Below are 22,803 nucleotides of genomic sequence, written 5' to 3'. Positions count from 1 at the left end.
GAGATGACAGCGCCCCTGCAGGAAAGGAAAGGAGCTGTTTTCTCCCTTTTCCCACAATCATACCGCCCAGTTAAAAACTTGGCTTTTCTTGATCAAAGGAAATCAGGGAAAGAGTGAGCCCCAGAGTGGTTTCGTCTTCTTGGTGTGTACCGCCCCGTCAGAGAGGGGGCCCCAGATTTATTATGATCAGAACAGTGTCACGTACTGGAAATGATCAAATCTCTCTGGATTTTGCAATGAGAGATTTTCTGCAACACTCAGAGTTCTAAAAAATATGACATGGCGTTCTTTTTATTTGCACTTATGGTATAGGAAGCTGATAGGTTACAACAAGAAATATTTCTTAAGCTAGAAGAGTCCCTATGCACGTTACAGCCTTTAATTGTGCATTATTTCAAGGAGTGTTAGAAAATGAAAAGAGAAAAGATCTTCAGTGTGTTGAAGGCTTAAATGAACTCACTTGCTCTTGAATCAGCGGTTTCCATGTCAAATGTGTGACTACAGGTTAAATAGTAGAAATCCCCGCCCAGGGTTCAGGGGCGGGTGACACTGCCCGCGTTTCTCTGGGAAATCAGTGGGCATCCCAGGGTCTCTGCAAACCAGACAGCAGGTTCCCTTCACCAATTCAGGGCTGAGACATGGAGCCGGGGGACAAATCGCCCCCCACGGGAGACCTGGCCACTCTGAAAGGCAACATCCAAAAGTTACCCCCATGGGGTAAATTCCGGTGAAATTACTTTTTAAAAGTTGTTTATAATACATAATCTGATAGGCTGACTGCCTCAATGCAATGAAAGTTACCCACGGGATGAGTTCATTCTTACATTAGTTCCTATGAATTCTTCCTCTCTACACATTTGCAGCGTGAAGAATGTGGCTAGAAGCGCTGGCCTATAACGTGTCACCTCCCAAACCGCATGGCGTGGGGTGTGGGATCCACGGGCGGGGGTAGATGTAAAAAGCCACTAAATAAACACAGAGCTTTTGTCTTTATACAAAAGACATCATCAGGTGGATGATACCGTGACAACACCTTCTATATTCACGCAGAACTGGGTCGTTCACCCAGGGCTTTCGGGCGGCGTTTGCAGTGAGCCTGCCCAGAGAACCAGGAGATGAGTTCCAGCCCCAGCTCCGCCTCAGTTTACGTGTGTGACCTTGGACTACGTTCCGTAAGCTTCCAGAACACAGACCTCTCATTTGTTGGTGAGAATGTGAAAAGCATGTAGCATCGGTCAAGTATGCAGAGAGAGTAGCCGTATTTATATGGAAAATCAGAAACCTCAAAGTCTCACACCACTACCCTGACCTTACGAATATGCCTAGAATCTGTTCACCAAAACAACTTTTTTTTTCTCTTTTTGAGTTGTTCGGGTATTTCTCCACTGGCACTGGCACACCCCTCGCAGACCCAGGAAGCTCAGTCTCCTTCCTCCCTCTGAATCTCCCATCACCCACGCATCCTGCCGCCCAAGTCCTGCCTCGAGCTTGTTTATCTAAAGAGGAGAAGGAAAGGAAAACGGAAATTGAAATAGCAGCAACAGAGCCGATAAATAACACGGTCTGACGAAGTGCTCTGTTTTGTAGGCACATACCCAGAAGGCAAAAGACACTTCAAAGCCAACACAATGTCTCTGCATTTTTACCCAAAACGTAATGAATCTGAATCATCCAGTGTCTAAGCTAAGAAACAGCTGCTTGTGTGCGGCAAAATAATGAATATGGATCTAATATCTGAAACAGTGAATTTATAAAGTAAATTAAAAATCAAATGAATAAAATGACCTCCTTGGAAAAATCTTCTCAGTGAGCACAAATACGAATTCAACTAGCCAACCGTTTATTTTTTGTACCTAGGTTATCACAAACAGCATTCTTTTAACAAGTATTTATTAAGTTTCATAGATAAAGCAAACACTGCAAGGTCTCGAGGAGCTGAAATTTGGTAGGAGACAGACCAGTAAACCACAGCTATAAGCCAGTTGGATAATGAGGGTCTACAGATGTCCGGGAGGAACAGAAGACTAGCCACTCCCAGTGCTGCCTCAGGGCATGGGGGGCTCACAGGGGAAAAGCACTTGAGCTGTAAGTGGAACGAAGACGAAGCCCTTCAGGAGAACAAGCAGGGAAAAGGCACTTCAGACAAATGGAAACGAGTTTTGGCCAAACCATGGGGACCGAGAGCAGGTGAGTATTTCAGTAACGTAAGCTGCGGTGGAGGGTAAAGGCACAGTGGGGTGTTGGTGGGCGCTAAGGCTGGGGAGTGGGCAGCAGAGAAAATCAGGACCTTACCAGTTGTATAAATTAATTTAGATATTTAAGTTAGTGTCTAGACCATGGGGGAAATTCCAGTGATCATTACATGGAAATGTGAGGGGCAGCCTTGTGAGAGCTGGGACAGAAAGCAGAGAAACTGGCAGGGCAATGCCCCTGGGCTCAGGTGAGGAAGGAAGAAGGTGTCAGCAGAGCCATTAGTGACAGAAGCGCTTGGCTGGCTCTGGGGGAGATGATACCAAAGCTCCACTTCTCACAGGTGCATAAATGATGGTTACTCTTACGTAATAATCCATGGAGTAATAATCCAAGGAGAAATTAAAAATGTTTAGTTGAGACAGATTTTAGAAATGATGAAAAGAATAGTTTTACAAAAGAAGAGGCCAAGTCCAAGAGTCCTGTGATGGGTGAAGGTGGCAGCTGCATTGTTACAAGCTGACGTGTGTCCTCCCAAAACCCATGTGTTGAAGTCTCAACCCCCAGCACCTCAGCATGAGACTGTATTTGGAGTTAAGGGCCTTAAAGAAGTAATTAAGTTAAAATGTGGTCACAGAGATGGTGCCTAATCCAATAGGACTGGTGTCCTTACAAGAAGCGGAGAGTAGGACACAGACACCCACAGTGGAAAGACCATGTGAAGATACAGAGAGAAGACAGTCGTCTGCAAGCCAAGGACACACCTCAGAAAAACTCAACCCTATCAACACCTTGACCCTGGGCTTCCAGCCTCCAGAACTATGAGAAAGTACATTTCTGTTGTTTAAGCAGCCCAGACTGTGGTGTGCATGATGGGAGCCCTAGCTTACTAGTACATGAGTCACTAAGGCTAGAGCCCATACTCTCAAACGACCTTTCTAGTGTCTCACACTCTACCCATGCATCAGTATGTTCCCATCCTCCGCTGAGCATTCCTTTCAGATTCTTCCAAACTCTGTTTTTTGGTTGGAAATTATAAACTAATTTCTAATACTTGACCAAGGTTGTTTATATGTAACAGAAATTACTGTGCCCAAGAAAACATCTGAGACAAACCATTGACCAGACTGGATGTCTTGAGGATCATCAAAGTGATGATTTATTTTTAAATAGTTGTTGAGCACCTACTATTTGTCGGCTCTGTCTAGAGGACATTGTAAGGATAAACAATCCTGGGTTTCTATTATTAAGGTATCTGCAGTCGGGTAGGGAGAGAGAATTTGTCCAAAAATAAATGTGACAGAAGCCCAGATGTTGCATGCTATAGGAGGGGACACACCATGGGAGTTCAAGGAAAAACAATTATTCTTAGAAAAATGGAGTGGGAAAGGGAGTAACCAGAGGAGAATTTATGATTTAATTGGTACTCGGCTAGTCCTTGAATAAAGGTGGCATTTGGCTACAGGAGTATTTATGCATGCAGGCATGTGGGTGGAGGGTCTAGAGCATTTCAGCTACAGGGAAAATGTGTGAATAAACTTAAAAAGAAGGGAGGGGAAACAAGTGAGTATTTCAGTTTGAAAAGAACATAAAATATGTGAAACACTTATAAAAGATGGGTTAGGTCTACCTTTTAAAGAGCCATGAACATCCACGAAATTGGACTTCACTGAGGAAGCAAAAAGTCTTGATGTAAAACAAAAACAAACCAATTTGATTCTGTAAAGTATTTTACCACATGCGACTGAAGCAGGACAGCATTACAAAATTACCTTTGAGGTCAGTTAGTATTACAGTGCCTATGCTTGGGAAGTGGCATTCATTTTTCATTAATTTATTCATTACCCAATAGGAATATTAAGTACCCAGTATGTGCCAGCTAAACACCAATGAGCTAAAAAGACCACTCCCTGGCTCTATGTGAGTAGTGAGAATGGAGGGGATGATGGGGTAAATTAAAAATTATGATGGAGGCAGGAAGGGTAGGATTTTACCATGAGTAGGTGTAGATTGAATTATCCATTGCCTAAGTGGATCCAGGGTGTGAAGAATGAAAATCTCAAAAATCTCTAGAAATATCTGTGATTATAGCCTAGAAGACTAAGACGAAAAAAAAAAAAAACCACACACACACAACTTTTATTTCTAAAAATACTGGGGAAATGAAATAACATTAGTCAAGTTGAGTAAATTCCAAAAAAATTTAAAAGAATAGAACTAAAACAGTTCTTTAATAGAACTAAATAGTTTAATTTAATAGATTTATTTAATCTATTAATAATCTATTTAATCTATTAATAATCTATTTAATCTATTAATAGATTTAATAGATTTATTTAATAGATTAAATTAATATTAATTTAATTTAATACAACTAAAATAGTTCTAAAACATGGAAAAGAAATTCAGGTGGTAACTTCTGTCCTCAAGAGGAAAAGTAGAGAAAATGAAAATAAACAAACGACAGCAACATACCCCTTGTAAACTTCAGGCACTTTGAGGAACAAAATATTTTCAAATTTTAAAGAACTGACAAAGAAACTTTTTAAAGAAGGGAGACAGTCTGAGAATCTTCTGTGAGCCATAAATATGAGACATAGTACATGATGAAGTTTTGTTTTGGGCTAAGTTACAACGTCTTGAGAGTAAAAAGATGTCTGGGGGGAGTCAGAACATGCTGGACCATACTTCCCTTTCCCCATCCTCCATGCGTTCACTGCCAGGATACAGAAATACAATTCATTTTTGTTTACTTATCTTGTGTATCTTGTATCCTGTGACTTTGGTGAACTTGCTTACTATGTCTAGAAGTTGTTTGGTAGGTTCCTTCTGATTCTCTACAGAAGTAACTGTATCATCTGAAAACAGCTTTGTTTTCCTTTTCAGTCTATAGACCTTTTCCTTTCCTTGCCTTATTGCACTGGCAAGAACTTCCAGCACCACGTTTAATAAGACTGGTGAAAATGGACATACTTACTTTGTTTGCAATATTTGGGTGAAAGCGTTTGACCGTTCACCCTTTAACCTGTTAATACAGTGGATTACATTGATGATTTTTGAATGTTAAACAAGCCTTGAATTCCTGGGCTAAACCCTCTTAATTACGCTATATTATTCTTTTGATATATTGCTATATGCTATTTGTTAATATTATGTTAAGGGTTTTTGCATCCATTTTCATGAGGAATATTGGTTAGTGGTTTTCTTTCTTTGTGCTGTCTTTGTCTGGTTTTGGTAACAGAGTAAATACTACCTTCAAAAATGAATTAAGAAGCATTCTTTCCTCTGCTATTTCTGGGAAATTAGTGTTAAATTTTCCTGAAACATTTAGTACAATTCTTTAGTGAAGCCATTTGCACATGAGGATTTTTGAACTAATTCAACTCCTTATTACAAGGAAATATCCCCTATATGTGATTATTATTCTGATATTGTGCTGTATCTCCGGAGAGTTATTGGACAGGTTTCTTTAAAGTTTAGTTATTCCAATCTATATGACAAGGCATGGTACTTAGGGAAAAAACAAACTTGCTCTTTGAGAGCTTTAACAGTTTTTTGAATTTCTGCTGCAAAATTGCTGAAATCCTGAGCAAATTTTGCTTTTGCCAGAGGCCTTGCATTCCTACCATCTTCATCCACATTCAAGTTATCTTGCTGCCCGTTTATACAAGAAGTAAATGAAATGCTGAAAAATGGAAGTGGCATGAGGATAAAAAGAAAATCAACTAATATTCCCTAGGCATTTGGAACATACAAGGCATTGTGATTGCTGCTTTGTGTGATCACAGAAAGAAAAATATATGACTGGGATTAGAAATTAAAATTAAATGCCATGTGAGAAGATAATCCAGAGTCACACCTGCTTCACATAGTTTATTTAAAATGATAACGAAGTATTTATTGTGGAATAAAGGGAACGTCATGTAGTATTACATACATATTTGACATATCATTCAGATCTCAATGAATTGTTCATTTCACTTCACACAGTGAAAGAGCGATGACAAATTAAATATTACATGTTATGTAGCACCAGGTGGGAAAGACGCCTGCTCTATTATAAATTCATGGCAAGAACTAAATTAAGGACACCACGACTAACAAAAATCTAATCTTGTACCACATGCAAAATAGCTCAGTATTGTTGATAATAAAAGGAAATAAAGTCTTGGGTTGAGTTTAAGATATGTTTCTTAGAGCTTAACTGACGTTCTCAAGAGACAGAGGGAAATTGAAATGAAAGTTCCATCCATCTACGATTATGATGTATTGTTTAAAAAAAATTTATATAGATTTGATTTAGTTGACATGTTATCTGTGCCTCAAGTTTTCAGTTTTTGTCCAAATTTTGTTAAAAGGTGTTCCTTGTGAAGAAGCCATTGTAACTTTCAAAATGGCTCTGCTTTGCTCTGCTTGATATCTGTCATCTATTGCTTAGTAAAGAATGGCTTACCAGAAACACCACGTCCTATGAGCTTGTAAAACAATTTGTGAATCAGGGACATGTTACAGAGCTGACATCAGAGAGGGCATTTAGAAAAGGGGAGCACTGAAAAAGAGCCAAAGTTACCAAGGCCAGCCTCTTAGCCACTAGATAAACTCAGTCCCTTAAGACACTGTGAATTACAGGCACCATGAATCACAGCTTTTACTATGGCACTGGGTGAAAATCGATTCCAGTTTACAAGTATTGATATGGATAATATCAATAAAAACAGGTAATTTTAAGTACAATAATATGACACTTTTGTTTTCTTAGCGCTCTCTCCTGTAAATCCGCGGTGTCTCATCAAAGAGGATTTAAGCACAAAGAAGTCTGGATAATCGTATAAAGGTATAACCAAGACTAAAAGCACTGAGTGCAGGAAGGTGGGGAGCGGCTGATGCAGGCACGACCGAACGTGCAAGAGGGGCTCCCACCCAACAAGGATGCGCTGGGCGCTGCCACATGCCAGGAGTTCTGCTGAGACAGATATGCGGGCGCTTCCAGCAGGCGGCTCGCGTTCTCCCAGAAAAGACGGGTTGGCAAGCAAGCAGGGGGTGAAGTATTTGTCCCAGGAGGACAAAGAAGGAGGCAATGACCTCTGCCTGGGGTCGGAAGGGGGCGTCAGGGAAGCTACATGAAGGGGACTAAAGCTCTCCATCCACTTTGGGGACCACGTCATGGTGTCTGCTCTACCCCAGGCTGTAGTCTAAGTGCTGGGGACCTGGCTGTGTCCCTAGATCCACCTTCCAGGGCTGAGACACTTCACATAGCCCTGTTTCCAGATGAGATACTGCAGCTTAGAAAGTTGTCAGCATGTCCATATTATATTGCTATTAACTGACACAGCTGAGATGCAAACCAGGATTTTAAAAATTTCTGGAGCCCCTCACCACTACACAGACTGCTCTCCGCCCATGGAGAGCCGAGGGTCATGTGACACCTGATCGGATGTGTGTTTTAGACAAGGTGGAAGGAGAGAAGACAGACATGGATACCAGTTAGGGAGATTATTGGGGGAAAAGGATGGGCATTATGGATGCTGCTATATTTCAAATTCTTATTGAAAACATGAAACTTAGCATAGAGTTTGTAAGAAAAAGTAATGATATTGATTAAATCAAATGGCTTTTAACTCATGAATAGTGTATGGAAAGGAAGCCTCCAGGATGTGAAGGACAAAGTTCCTACAGAGTGTGCCTTCTGTCTGCCTCAGCTGGGGGGCTGGGACTGCAACATCCTTTGGGGAATTTAATTACTCCGGAATCTGTTGAGTGTTTACTCAGTGAAACGGATACATCCAGGCACAAGCCACTGCTCCTGTTTTCAGAAGCTTCCAAGTAGATGGTGAGGAGACACTTTGTAGAGAAGTAACTATAAGCATCTAGGTGTCACAAGAGAAGTCCTGAGAGATTTCAAAGGAGTAAGATGGACATTTCTCAATTTTCTAAGACTTCAAAAATATTCCATGTTGGTCACAAATTAAGCCTTTCTTGCAATACCTTATACATGAATTAAAATCAACTTAACTTGGGAATTCCCTGGCGGTCCAGTGGTTAGGACCTGGTGCTTTCACTGCCGCGGGCCCGGGTTCAAAGCCTGTTCAGGGAACTAAGATCCCTCATGCTGCACAGCACGGCCAAAAAAAAAACAAAAAACAAAAAAACAACTTAACTTGATAAACATGATTCCCTTTCTTGCAAACAATAAGCTGAGTTTCATGTTTTCCTAAAGAATCTGACTCTGCTCTTCTGCCGCGGGCCCACGATGCCGCAGTACCAGACCCGGGGGAGTTCAGTCGCGCAGCAGAGAAACTCTGCCTCGCAGACCCTATGAAGGCACGTGTGGTTCTCAAATATAGGCATTCTGATGGGAGTTTGTGTATTAAAGTAACAGATGATTTAGTTTGGTTGGTGTAGAGAACTGACCAAGCTCAAGATGTAAAGAAGATTGAGAAATTCCACAGTCAACTAATGCGACTTATGGTGGCCAAGGAATCCCGCAGTGTTGCCATGGAAACGGACTGAATGGTTTGAAATGAAGACTGTCTTGCTCTTAGGAAGTAAATATCTTTTGAATTTGAGAAAGTGTTGGGACAGAAAATACTTTATGTAACTAAGTGGGCTATTCAGAAGCCAAGAGATCATTTTTTGTACTTTGTTTTTTAATGTTTATTTAGAGAGCTAAGAATGTAAATGCTTTCAGTGAGAAAGCCTTCATTTATTTTTGGAAATGGAACAAGGAATGCCTCTATCTTGGAAGCTTTTTGCAGATTGTTTGATGTTAGGCAAAATAAATAATTACTCTCTGGTAAGTTTGCATCAGTAATTTGAAAATGAGATATCAAGAAAAGCCAATTCTTCCTTAAATTTAGTTAATCTGTCTTTAAAAGAAAATTAAATGTAACCATTTTGCTGGATTGATACATTTCTTTTGGAGCATAAATTTTGTGCTGTTGATGACCAGCAAATATAAAATACGGTAACTGGAATTAACTGTGCACAGCAATATAGCTGATTATATACAGTAGTGTAGTCTCAGTTATATCTAAAAATAACTGAAAACAAGTATGCTTTACCTTAAACTTTACAAATTTAAACTATATATTTTTGGGTTTTTTTGTTGTTTTTTTTAACATCTTTATTGGAGTGTAATTGCTTTACGATGGTGTGCTAGTTTCTGCTTTATAACAAAGTGAATCAGCTACACATGGACATATATCCCCATATCTCCTCCCTCTTGCCTCTCCCTCCCGCCCTCCCTATCCCACCCCTCTAGGTGGTCACAAAGTACCGAGCTGATCTCCCTGTGCTATACGGCTGCTTCCCACTAGCTATCTATTTTACATTTGGTAGTGTATATAAGTTCATGCCACTCTCTCACTTCGTCCCAGCTTGCCCTTCCCCCTCCCAGTGTCCTCAAGTCCATTCTCTACGTCTGCGTCTTTATTCCTGTCCTGCCCCTAGGTTCTTCAGAACCATTTTTGGGGGGGGGGGATTCCATAAACTATATTTTTAAATATAAGGGATTCATAGTATAATTAACCTGTTGAGCAAAGACTTACTTTGAGTCTAATTTTCAGTGCTCAGAAACATCTGCCGTTACTTTAAATGCATGAACAGAACGCTCACTAATGGATTGAAACCACCATATTACAGAAATATTTGCCACATATTTGCCATCTATATTTTCTCAGAAGGGCTCAGGATTATTTGAACTGTTAAATTTTTGCATACCTCTATGACACCTCAACCCACTTCTCTCATTACTTAACCAACGTGGTAAGCATGACTGTCAGAGCTGTTCTCCATTAAACCAAAAGTATGATATTATTTGATATTTATATTATATTTGTAACCTGAACTTTACCACCTAAATACAATGTTCACATGTTGATTCCTACATTAAAATATTTTTTGTTAGAAAAAAAAAAGAATTTGAAAAATAACGACATACATATATATGTATATATACTAACAGATCTACAGGTACCTACTTTTACACTGTTACCTCAACCTACTGTCTTATCAACAATCAATAAACCATAAATATTTGCAGGTCTGGGTGAGGGAAAAAAGAAACAGAAATGAAAACCAAAAGAATACAGCTAAAAAATAAGTTTCAATCATGTAATGAAACTCAGTTTTTCTGTTTCTGAACAGTATATAATTTTTGTCAATAAATGTTTATGTAGAACTTTCTAAGTTGAGGTATTAGACTAAGCACCGCAGGGGAAATAAAAATGAATGAGGCGTGGTTCCTGATTTTGAAGAGTTGGCCAGTGGGTAAACACAGCATTTCCAGTGAAGCCAAATAAACCCCCTTCTAATCCTCATATAAAAAGGAAAAAAATACAGAGAAAAGGTGCTGCCGGCCATCTCTCATTATCTATTTTCTCTCGCGTATTTTTTAGAAAGATAGAACTTGAGAATTTATTTCAAAGCACCAATGGAATATGAAGGTCATTTACACAAAAGCCACAGCAAAGAGTGGCCTCTGTCAGGTGACAGGCACACGGGGAAGCACCCTGCACAGCGCCCGGCGCTGTCCTGTCACAGAATGAGCGCTGGGGGTCCTTCTGCGGCGGGGAACTCAGGCTAGCAACCCTGTAGGACCAGCTCACTTAATGTGACAGCTGAAATGTTTTATTCCTGACGTCTACTTTTTCAATTCACCGTGGCATTTATCCCTAATTATTACTGAAGAGGCAAAGCATCCTTGATTGCTGACTGTTTGGCTTTTACATACACAACATCTGAATTTAAACAGTATGTTAATTTGGTAGATGCTTTGGTCATATATACATGCATATATATCTCATATATATATATACATATGTATACATCTGTATGTGTGCATGTATATATATACACATACACACACAACCGCACAAGTGTTCAAACTCTGTTCTTAGGCTTAATATGAAACTTCAGTTTGAAACTTTACAATACACCATGTTGCACATTATTTACCCTATTGTTAACTTGAGAAAACTAAAGCACAGAGGGGTTACATTACCTTCTCCAAAGTAGTACAGCTTTTTAATAGAAGAGCCAGGATTTGAATCCAGTCAGACTGACTCAAAAGTCCAACCTCTTAACCACTACACCACAGCACAGAATGCGAATAATAGAAATAACAAGATTAACGCCTAGATCTCTGGTTTGTGCAATGTGGGAATAATGGTACTGTTAACTGAATGAATGAATGAATGGATGAATGAATGAATAGGTCTAGAGTGGGAGATAAAAAAGAGATGAATTGAATTCAGATTGCCTCAAAAGTGTTGTCAAATATCAGGTCTACGTATGACGTGAGGGGCACGAGACACAGCAGACAGAGTGTTTCAAGACACCAGTAGGAGGTGTGGATGGAGACACAGCACCGGGCTCATCTTTGGGAAGAGGATGCCGTGCGCGAGCCTGGGTACCGCCCCCCATCCCCCCGGCGCAGCCTCGCTGACCCCCAGCCGTCGCTCTGTGGATGGAGCCCTAGCGCCTTCCTGGGTCAAAGTCCTCCCCGTACACACCTGTTTACCTTTCCATCTTCACTTCTGTCAGATGCACCATTCACAGCCATGATCCAACTCCAGCTTCATTTGATCTCACCTGACTACAAGTGCCACGGGTGTCAGGTCACCTTCTCTAGGGAGCCTTTCCTGAACCGCCAAGGCTGGGCCAGGTGGAAGTTCATCACACCTCCTCAGCACCTTCTACTCACACCTGCCCCACCACCCGCTGTGGGCCAAGAAGGTACGGAAGAGGAGGGCTCTGATCTACCTAAGTGTATCCTCACCACATCACACAGCGTCTGCACGACACACACTTGATGGGGTTCAGGGCAGGCCGCCCCCAAATATGCCCTTTGGCATATTGATTATTTTGAATTAAAGCTACTTGAGAAACAGCCAGTGCAAGAAGGACACTCTGACTCTCCTTCGTCCCCCTGAAAGCAGGAGATAAATCTCTCATGTGAAGATGCTCTCTCTGTACCAGGAGGGTTCAAGGCAACCTTATCACCAGAGGCAGGGAACTCAGGGCCCAGAGGCTGTACAAACAGACCCTGAGAATTCTTTATGAATTTGCTCCCCAAGCCCAAACCCCTCTGTTTTGCCAATTCTTCACAGATTTACTGTTTCTTTGTCTAAGTATAAAAGCTGCCTGCTTTGGTCACTTTTTTGAGCCCCATATCTTTGAGGCTCCCATACATACAAAATTAAATTTGTTCCTGTTAACCTGTCTTACGTTAATTTACAGGCCAGCCAAAGAACCTAGAAGAAAAGAAAGAAAAAGATTTTCCCCTACACACTCAATAAATATTTAAATGAATGAATGAATGAAATCAAAGAGGCCAAATAATTATTTTTAAATAACCAGTTCTTTGTTATCTTCTGAGTTTAAGACTATGATGTCAGGAATCAGACTGTCTGGGTTTGTATCCTGTCTTCCACATTTAAAATATATTACATTGGAGAAGCCATTTAAACTCTTTTGACTCTGTCCTCTCATTTGTAAATGAGGAGGATAATATAATCTATTTCATGGAGCTGTTGAGATTATTAAAGGAGTTAATGCAAGTAAAGCACTTTGCAAGAATGCCCTACACAGAGTAAGCTCAAATGTGGCTCTTAGTTTTGGAATAAACTTTAGAGAACAAGATAACTGACTTACTTAGTTCATAAATAACTTTTGCATAATGCCACAGTTATAAATATATTCTTGTTCGTAACCCACAACTGCCATTCAAACAAGGCTGTTGAATGAATTAGAACTTAAGAGATTATGTTTGCAAACTCTTTTGCGAGGTAATTCCAAGTGAGTTTAAAAAACATTTTTCCCCAAAACAATTGGGTGTATGCATTTTAGGATTTTCTTTAAAATTCACATTTCTTTATAGTGAAAAATAGCACAGAAAATTTTGCAGAGCTTTTTAAAGTTCAGCAATTTGCTGTTTAAAATTAAACCAGTAGAAACCAAATTAAATCGGGCTTGATGGTGAGTGCTGAAAAAAGGAAAGTTTAGTTCAGTGTGTGTGTAGGTTTCAACCGTGTCCCAAAGAGTCACATCAAAACTCAGACCACATCCGGTCTGGCCCAGAGATGGACATATGTAAGTAGATATTTCAGGACAAAGTTTATGGACATTAATGATTAATTTAATGAAATCAGAAGATTCTGAAAACAGCGGGTTGCTTTAGGAATATGTCTGGACGCTCCGATTGTTGGAGGGGATTGACATTCCTTCATGGGGATACAAGTTCACGGTGGGAAGGCTGAGCTTCAGTAGCTCACACATTTTTCCATGAATTGATCAAAACTCTGCAACTATGCAGTGTCCCAACACTGCATTCCACATATTAAAAATATACCAATAATGACAGGCTTTAAAAATTGACAAAAATATACGACACTTTCTGATTTTATCTTCAACACTTGTTTCTTACATTTTAGCACCTCTCATTTGTTTGAATGGAAAAAAGTACAAATAACAATTTAAAGAAAAACTAAAAATGACAATTTTGGGGGGTGTTTGAGAACAAGATTATCTAATGCTGTGGCTTTATGTTGTGTACATATGCTATAATAGCAAAATGTAATTCCTACTTCCTATGAAGGAATGAAGTATATAAACATTTCATATCTTTAGACGATGTTTCATCTGAACTAGTGAGACATACTGAACTTCCTCCATGATTGTTTTGAACTGAAGGGTTCACAGCAGGAAACCATTGATATTTCTTCACACTCTTACTGGCATTTCATTTTCTTTTTACTTTACAATTGTGTTAGTTATCTACTGCAGTGTAACAAGTTACCACAAACAAAGTGGCTTAAAAGAATACAAATGCATCCTCATGGATGGAATTGTGTCCCCCTAAATTCATATGCTGAAGTCCTAACCCCAGGACCTCAGGATGTAACCTTATTTGGAAATAGGGTCATTGCAGATGTAATTAATTAAGAAGAGGAGGCACTGGGGTGAGGGGTTCCTAATCCACTGCAGCTGGTGTCCTTATAAAGAGGGACCTTGGACTCAGAGGCACAGGCGTAGAACATCATGTAAAGAACAAAGCAGAGACTGGGGTGATTCAGGACAAGCTGAGGATGCCAACGGTGCCAGCAACCCCAGGAGCTGGGCGAGAGCAGGGGACAGTCTCCCTGACAGCCTCAGTCGGCACCAACCCTGCAGCACCTTGATCTCCAACTTCTGGCCTCCAGGACAATGAGATAAGGACTGTCTTCTGTCTAAGCCACCCGGCCCGTAGGACGTTGTTATGGCAGCCCTAGGAAACTAGCACATGGATGGTCTCTCAGTTTCATGGGTCAGAATCAGGCACCGGTTAGCTGGGTCCTCTGCTCTGAGTCTCGTCAGGCTGCAACCAAGAAGTCAGCTGGGCTGCATTCTCGCCTGGAGACTTACTGGGAAAGAATCGCTTCCGAGCTCATTCAGGTTGTGGGCGGAACTCATCTGCCCCGAATATATGACCGAGGGCCACCTGCAGGGCCCAGAGGCCACCGGCGTTCCCCACCACGTGGCCCTCTGCACTGACAGCCCACAACATGGCTGTTTGCTTCCTCAAGACCAGCGGGGGAAGTCCTCTCACTCTGGTTAGATGGAGCTTTATGTGATGTCACGCAATCATAGGGGCGACTTGCCATCCCCTTTGCCATATTCTATCGGTTAGAAGCAGGACCGGGTTCTGTCTACACTGAGGGCGGGAACGCAGAAGTGTGTGACTCGCTGGGGCGACCTGAGGGCCCGTCTCTGCCCCAACACGCATTCACCCTGTGCACCGCACTCGACTTTTTTTTTTTTTTTTTTTTTTTTGACGTCACTCATATTGCTGTTTTTACCATTTCTTTTTTTTTTATTAATTTATTAATTTATTTATTTTTGGCTGTGTTGGGTCTTCGTTTCTGTGCGAGGGCTTTCTCTAATTGCGGCGAGCGGGGGCCACTCTTCATCGCGGTGCGCGGGCCTCTCACTATCGCGGCCTCTCTTGTTGCGGAGCACAGGCTCCAGACGCGCAGGCTCAGTAGCTGTGGCTCACGGGCCCAGCCGCTCCGCGGCACGTGGGATCTTCCCAGACCAGGGCTCGAACCCGTGTCCCCTGCACTGGCAGGCAGATTCTCAACCACTGCGCCACCAGGGAAGCCCTCGACTTCTTTACATGAGTCAAGAGGACTTTTCTCACAATAAAAAAATACTGTACGGTCAATATGTAACACACCACAAATTCTATCCTTTTCCTGTAATTATAGCTCTTTAAAAATTATAAAGTCATTATTACCAATTTTGGAGGGAGTATTAAAAAAATTAATAAAAGCTCTTTGTATCAACCTCAGAAAATAAGGTACAAAAAAGAAAACAACTAAAAAGCATTCATAATCCTCAGAGTCTCAAGGAAGATAATTGCTGCGAATGTCTTCAATTCATAAATTTTAAATTCTGATACATATTTTGATACATAATGTTATCATTACTATTTTTTAACTATTCCACTTAACTTTCGTTAACCTTCTTGACAAAATATTTATTTGCTCAAATGATTTAAAATTTCTAAATAAGAATTTTATTTTCAATTGAATCATTTAATTTTAGATTAGTTGAATTGAAGAGTATTGCGCATGTGAAGTTTGTTCTTGAGAATTTTAGTTTTCCTTGTGATATAGCATATAACCAACTTTTGAAAAGTCTCCAGGAATATTTGAAGGTAAAATGAATTTTAGTTTCCAGGGTACAAAGGTGGATACATCTCTCATAAATTGATCTCATTAATGGTGCTCAAATACACTTCGGTTAAAGAGAGCTGAATAGATGCTAAGCTATTTCAAAGGCAAGAGTTTCTAATTATAGCACGTATAGATTACTAAATGAAAGTAGACTATCCTGTCTCAGTTAATGCCCTTCTTCCTTAAACTCAGCCTTCTTTAAAGTTGCTATTGCCACTCCTGTTTCTATCTCTTTGGAAGCCGGACTTACTTTTACCTATACTTTTATATTTGAGCATCCTCAATATTTAGCTTATGTATGTCTCTTGCAATGGTGTAGAGTTGAAATTTGCTCCGGACACATCTATGAATTTTCTACTTTTAACAATTCCCTTAACGCATTGAAACTTCAGCTCTATCTGGGTCGTATTAGCTTTCTTTAATTTCACTTTTGGTTCATTGATGAACCAAAAACCTTCAGTTTCAACATTGTTCATGTTATTCTCCTTGGGATTTGCAGGGCATACATCCTGGTTTTACAGGTAAGTACCTTTATATTTCATGGGAGACTGTTTGAAATGAAATCTCACTAATTTTCAATATTAATACTTAATATTAATAATTCTAAATACTAAATAATATTAAATGGGAAATGTCTGATGGAAAAACAAATTTGGGGGATTAAGAGACCATTTCTTAATTTAAACAACTTAATGAAACCTTGCTTATTAATAACCTAGGTCTGATATAGGAAGATGCTGTCCCCCTGGGATGTCATAGATTATAATGTTGTATTTGGAAGATAACTTAATATCCTCAGAACTTATAAGAGGCTATTTTCAAGCAAATGTTTTATGTTCTTTGTAAAGTGGGTATTATCAACAGAGTCTGATTCATTAACTGTATCACCTTTTGAACACACCATGTTTTGCACCATTTCAGGGCTGTTTAGTGCCCTTTCTCCTGCTATGAGGTTTGTTCTCACCTTGATTCCAACAAGCTTTTCATATAAGATATTCTGTACTAGCAGATCCAAGGAGAGCAGGAGGTGTCCTTACAGTGTTGTATTAAAAGCAGCAACAGGACTTCCCTGGTGGCACAGTGGTTAAGAATCCGCCTGCCAATGCAGGAGTCACAGGTTCGAGCCCTGGGCCGGGAAGATCCCACATGCCGCGGAGCAACTAAGCCCGTGTGCCACAACTACTGAGCCTGCGCTCTAGAGTCCACGAGCCACAACTACTGAGCCCACAAGCCACAACTACTGAAGCCTGCACACCTAGAGCCCGTGCTCTGCAACAAGAGAAGCCACCACTCGCCGCAACTAGAGAAAGCCCACGCGCAGCAACGAAGACCCAACGCAGCCATAAATAAATAGATAATTTTTTTAAAAAATAGTGACAACTTTCAAAGACAAACCTGAGAACACTCTTGCAATTAAATTGGTTCATTAAAATCTTTATAAGAATTGCTAAAATCTTACTTCTTTAGCAATACTTTGAAGGCTTTTTGTAAGTTAAACATGAAACAGCCATAGCATCATGAAGTATTATGGTAATAAGATTAGTCTCTTATGGAAGAAATTAAACTTTCATTAGCTTATAAACATAAGAACAATTTATTTGAACTAAAGTCATGAGTAAACATAAATATTTTTACATTTGTACATAAAATATACTGTATTTAAAATTACTTGATGTTTTAAAGACAGAGCTGAATGTGAAGTATGTGGCTAGAAATTCCAAGACCAGATGGTTCCATAATCCCAGCAGAAAATATGCATCTGCTGGCTCTTTGTGAAACTGTTTGGTTTGAAGGAAGCTTTATTTCATCACGTGGCACGGTGTCTTAACAGATCATTCGTCTTGCCTTAGGAATGTACCACCTGCATTAGGTGTTATTTCTTATTTCCAGAATGAGTGGAGAGCAAATCGTTTTCTGTTTGATACTCAAGGAATTTTATCAGTAGAGTTTGATTTACTTGATTTACGGCACAAACAAATGTGCCAATTATAGAGTTTGCTGAAATAAGTAGATAGGTAATAAGGACTTGTGAATACTATTTAATTGCATCTGTAATCCTACAACATTATGCAAAGACCCTTGTCAATTGATTAGATGATACTGAAAATTACTTTAAATTGATGATAAAATGTCAAGTGTTGCATTTACAGTTTGTTAGCATAGGATTCCAAGTAGGAAGGTCAGCCAGCTGAAGAAGAGTTCCCATATTTACGTGGAGGAACTTGCAGAAAGTGGAAAAAAGACTAGCTACGAGATTCACGGCAGGATAAGGAGAAACAAAAACAAAAACTGTACTTGGACTTGGGTTGTCCGAGTTCCGTCCGGGGCTCTGCTAATCAGCTGAGGGTAAGTTACTAAGACCTTTCCAACTTTTGCTTCCTCATCTTCAAATGGAGTGTTTTGTTTCATTTTTTAGTCAAACGATCTCTCAGGACATCTCTAGCTCTGAAAACCTATAACTAAGAGAACTAAGGGAAGAAAAGAACCTAGAAACATAATGTGAAATGCTTTATAGTTTATAAATTAAATGATGTAAGATATTAAATCTCAATGAAGATTTGAGAAATTTTGCATTATCTTACATACTGGTAAAATAAGATTCCTAGTTTTCTTATTATTTTCATTGGTTCTGTCATTTGCTAATCTTGATTGCTGTGATCTTTTGATAATTATAAGTTTACATTTCCTTTGTGAGGGTCCCATGTTCCCTTTACTTTAAAAGCAAATCAAATCAATCATTACTTTGAATGCTTGTAACTTATAACTTCAACAGTGCAGGCTCTATCTTAGACCCCTCATTTCTCCTCATGCTTTGCTCCGTATTTTCAGTGAGAACCTACTGTTTCCCAACACATACCTATGGCACTTCTACTACATGGATAATGTACAATTACTATGGCATTATTACTACTAGAATTACTACCTTTCTGCTGGTTGAAATAAGAGTAACTCCAGGTCAAGCAATTGACTCATCTATAATTACCCCTGCAAGCTAGCTTAGTGTTTAAATATGCTTTGAGTCACCTTGTTGGTTGTTTCGACACAATGCAGACACGTGTCAATTGAACAGCATTTTTTCATGTACTCGGAAAAATAGAAACCTCATGGACAATAGGTAAAATAATCTTTCACCAGAATCTTCCATGATTTGAATTAGAATATTGTTTCTTTATCCTTACCAGAATTCACCATTCCAGAGTGTTATACTAAAAGACTAACTCATGAATGTCTCAATTTTCTCCTGTATAACTTGCACCAAAGGCCTGCATCTACCTCACGGCAGTTTGTACCCACCATCAGCAGATGGCTCCCGGCTCACCTCGACTGTTCTTCCTCGTCCTCTGGCACCACTGGGAGCAGTGCCAGTGCAAAGCACGGGCTTCCCAGAATGGCTTCTAGTGCCCTGCTGGGTGGCACGACAAAAAAAATTCAACAGGGAACATCTAGAATTAGTCCCTGAAGGAGGTCATCCTAGTATATGGCACCCAATTTGTCTCTAGATACATGTGATCATATTAGTTCACACATATTTGGATGCAGCTGGCCCAGAGGGGAGACAGCAGATATTTTAAAAGCGTGTGTCAAAATACAGAGGCCCAGTAAAAAAAATAAACCCACAAGGCAAAAGCAAGAAGTTGGCAATGCCAAAATAGAACACATGGGATGCCTCAGGAAGAGGGGTTCCCTGAACTTGGGGAAGTTAGTGGTGTGATTTTTGTTTGTAACCGAGAGCCTGTGGATATGCCTTTGGTTAGGAAGGGAAAACAACCAGTTGGACCATCAGCCCACTGTCTACAACACACCTTGTCACTTCTGGACCGCACACTTTAATCAAGATTTTGATAAATTACAGTGTTTTGAGAGACTAACCAACATGCAAAATCAGAACTGTGAAGCAAGTCTAAAAAAATGGGGCGTTTGAGGGCTGGATGTCTATTTAGTGAAAATGAAGACTCACTGGAGAAAAAAGATCCATCTTCAAAGAATAGATGTCACGTCCCATGTTTCTCCACACGGAAACAAAATGACCAAATAGAAACCTCTCATGGTAAGTTTGGTCTCAGTGCAATATTAAAAATAAACCCTAATAACTTGTTTTTAAAGGAAATAGACTCTTAGGAAACACAGGCTCGGAGCCCATGGGATTTACATCATCGCAGATGTCAGGGCAAGAGGGAGGATGGATGAGCCCACAGTCAGTGTGTTTGCTTTTTCCCTGGGGTAACCCCTGAGGTTCAGTACAAGAGCAATTTTAATCTTAAAATTAAAACCTGTGCTTTATAACTCAATTCCAGGTCCTACCTTAGCCTCGGAGCAAAACTGGCCTTCTCACCGCCTGCCTCGGCATATTTTTAGCGCAGGCCACAGTGCGCAGGAAATGATTAGACAGGAACCTCTGTGACCTGCAACAGCCAGCCTGCTGCTTAAGCCTTAAGCTGCTTAAGTCCCACGGGAAAGCTCCGGTGCCCAGGTTTTCCCCAAGGAGCTCAGACCTTCATCAGAAGGCAGCTCATCCAACGGCAAGAAGAAAGGTCCCTGCCCGACAGGTAGATCGCTCACCACAGGACCCTAGGATCTGCAGGCATGGATGTGGCCTCACGGGCTCCAGCATCTGGAGGACAGTCCTCCCCTCAGCTCCCAGCCCCACAGGGACTGGAGGCCCGTGGGTGCCAGTGTAGGCAGACAGGGCTGTGCTGAAGCCCTGGGGACAGAACAGCCGAGAATCCTCCCGCAGGGCTGCAGCCCCAGGGAACCACGCCCCGCCTGGCCGAGGGCTCAGGGCGGCTCAGCTCTGGAAGGATCCGAGGCCAGGTGTCTGGTCTCAGAAGGTGAAGAACCTGGGTAGGTGGGCTGCCTTCCTGCCCCAGCCTGGGAGGGGCTGACGTCACAGCCCAGTCCCTCACCTCTGCCAGGTTTCAGCCCCAGAGGCACCTCAACAAGCTGGCCTGAACCCCATGATCCAAGAAAGGAAGAGCGTCCAGTTCAGGAGCCCGAGAGCCAGAGAGAGAGGACGCCCCATGGGGTGGAAGAGACACAGATGAGAATACAAGGACTAAGCCATTGCAAATGCTGCAGAAAAAAGCTTTTCAAAGCTTAAACAGATGATGCTGGAACTAAGAAACTAAACAGATAAATTAAAAAAGAAGATGTTCCCTGCTGAGACTGAAATCAGTGAATCTGATCCGTGTGGTCATGTGCAAAAATAAATCAGAGCATTTAGCAAAAACATAAAAAAGGTGGAACTATGAGGATAAAGCAAAGAGATTGGGAGGGTAGATCCTGCAGGCCTAGCTCCCAGGGACATTTCAAAAGGGAAAAAAATTATATTACACAATATTTAAAGACTATACAATAATCAAGGAAATATGAAATTTAAATTTCCCTTTGTTGAATAAAAATGTGTATCTGTGAATTGAAATTGCTCACTAAGTTTGAGACTGGGTTAGTAATAAAAGTTGCATTTAGGCATATTGTGATCTAATTCTGAAACTCTGAGAAAAAAAGAATAAAAAGATCTAATATAATCATTGTACTAAAGAATCTGAAAAACCTATATAAACAGGAAAAAATTGGTATCTAAACTTCCAACTGCAATATAAGAAGGCAAAAATCAATGAGGGTAAAAAAAGACCACAATTCAGGAATCCTATACAAAGTAAGGTAGCCTTCACTTTTCAGAGAGAAAAAGATATTTGAGGGTAAAACATAACTCAGAACATTCTACCCAAGTACCCCAAGTGAGAAAGAACATTACTTGAAAAAAAATAAAAACTATATAGGTTTTTCAACCTTGGGAATCTCACGGCCGCTCACGTAATCCCGCGGGGACTCTGCCTTCACACGCACACCAGCCTGGACTTGCTGAATGCTGTCACCACTGTCGCAGAGCACACAGCCCAGCGACGCCTGTCTCAGCCAAGCTAGCGGCGTGGGGCTGAAAACTCTGGGGTTTTGGTACCAGAAGCTGGTGGTGAGCAAAGAAAGATGCGTGTGACAGTCGGTCCTGGGCTGAGCCAAACACACGCAGCCGAAGGGAAGCAGCTGGAAAGGCGGATACTCGCTCTCCAGCTAAGGAGGCTCTGAACCGCCACCAATAAGTTCTTAAACCCCATGCTTGTGAACTATCCCTTTCTATTCAAGTTTCACAGAATGATTCAAGGTATAGTTCTGTCAAGTTGTTTTTTTTTTTTTAAGCACATCTTTTCATCTAAAACTCCACGAATTGGCCTTAGGAATTGCACGATTTAATATCGACATGTTTGCCTAAAAGGGATATATTGCTTTTAATTATTAATATATACTAGCTGATCATCTCTTGACTAATTAAAACACACACATGCATTTTTAAATGAAAGGATACAGTTTCAAAACACTATTAAAGGGAGCGCCTGTGTTCATTGTTTCAAGAAATAATTGAGTACCGCATGCCAAGCACTTTTCTCCTGCTGGGTACACCACAGTAGACTAAGATGGGACACAGGAGAATCGGTGCCACTGACATGGTCTTATGAGCGGAGTGGTGTCCCCTTCAGATTCACATGTTGAAGTCCTAACCCCTGGTACCTCAGAATGGGGCTGCATTTGGAGACAGGGCCTTTAAAGAGTAGTTAAGTTAAAAAAAAAGGTCATTAGGATGGACCCTAATCCAATATGACTAGTGTTCTTATAAGGAAAGGAAAAGTGGACCCAGGCTAGAAGGAAGACCACGTGAAGACACAGGGAAAAGACGGCTGTCCCCCAGGCAAGGACAGAGCCCCCAGCAGGAACCAACTCTCCCAACACCTTGATCTAGGACTCCCAGACTGCAGAATTGCAGGACACTAAATTATCTTATTTAAGCCACGCAGTCTGTGCTATGCTGTCATGCAGCCCTAGCAAACTAATACACGTGGGGAAG

At 40.8% G+C, this 22,803-nt stretch overlaps 1 long non-coding RNA gene and 1 pseudogene across 1 annotated transcript in view; one reads left to right on the top strand and one right to left on the bottom strand.

The window, feature by feature from the left end:
* Positions 1-22,803, bottom strand: part of LOC118883501 — a 302,384-nt gene that overhangs the window by 104,990 nt on the left and 174,591 nt on the right. The gene's annotated exons all lie outside the window — the stretch shown is intronic.
* On the top strand, positions 8,441-8,715 carry LOC118883500 (annotated as a pseudogene).

This window comes from Balaenoptera musculus, chromosome 17 (assembly GCF_009873245.2).
Source record: "Balaenoptera musculus isolate JJ_BM4_2016_0621 chromosome 17, mBalMus1.pri.v3, whole genome shotgun sequence".
Classification (NCBI taxonomy): Eukaryota; Metazoa; Chordata; class Mammalia; order Artiodactyla; family Balaenopteridae; genus Balaenoptera; species Balaenoptera musculus.
The sequence above is the reverse complement of the archived record's forward strand: the minus strand, read 5'-3'. Positions and strand labels throughout refer to the sequence as shown.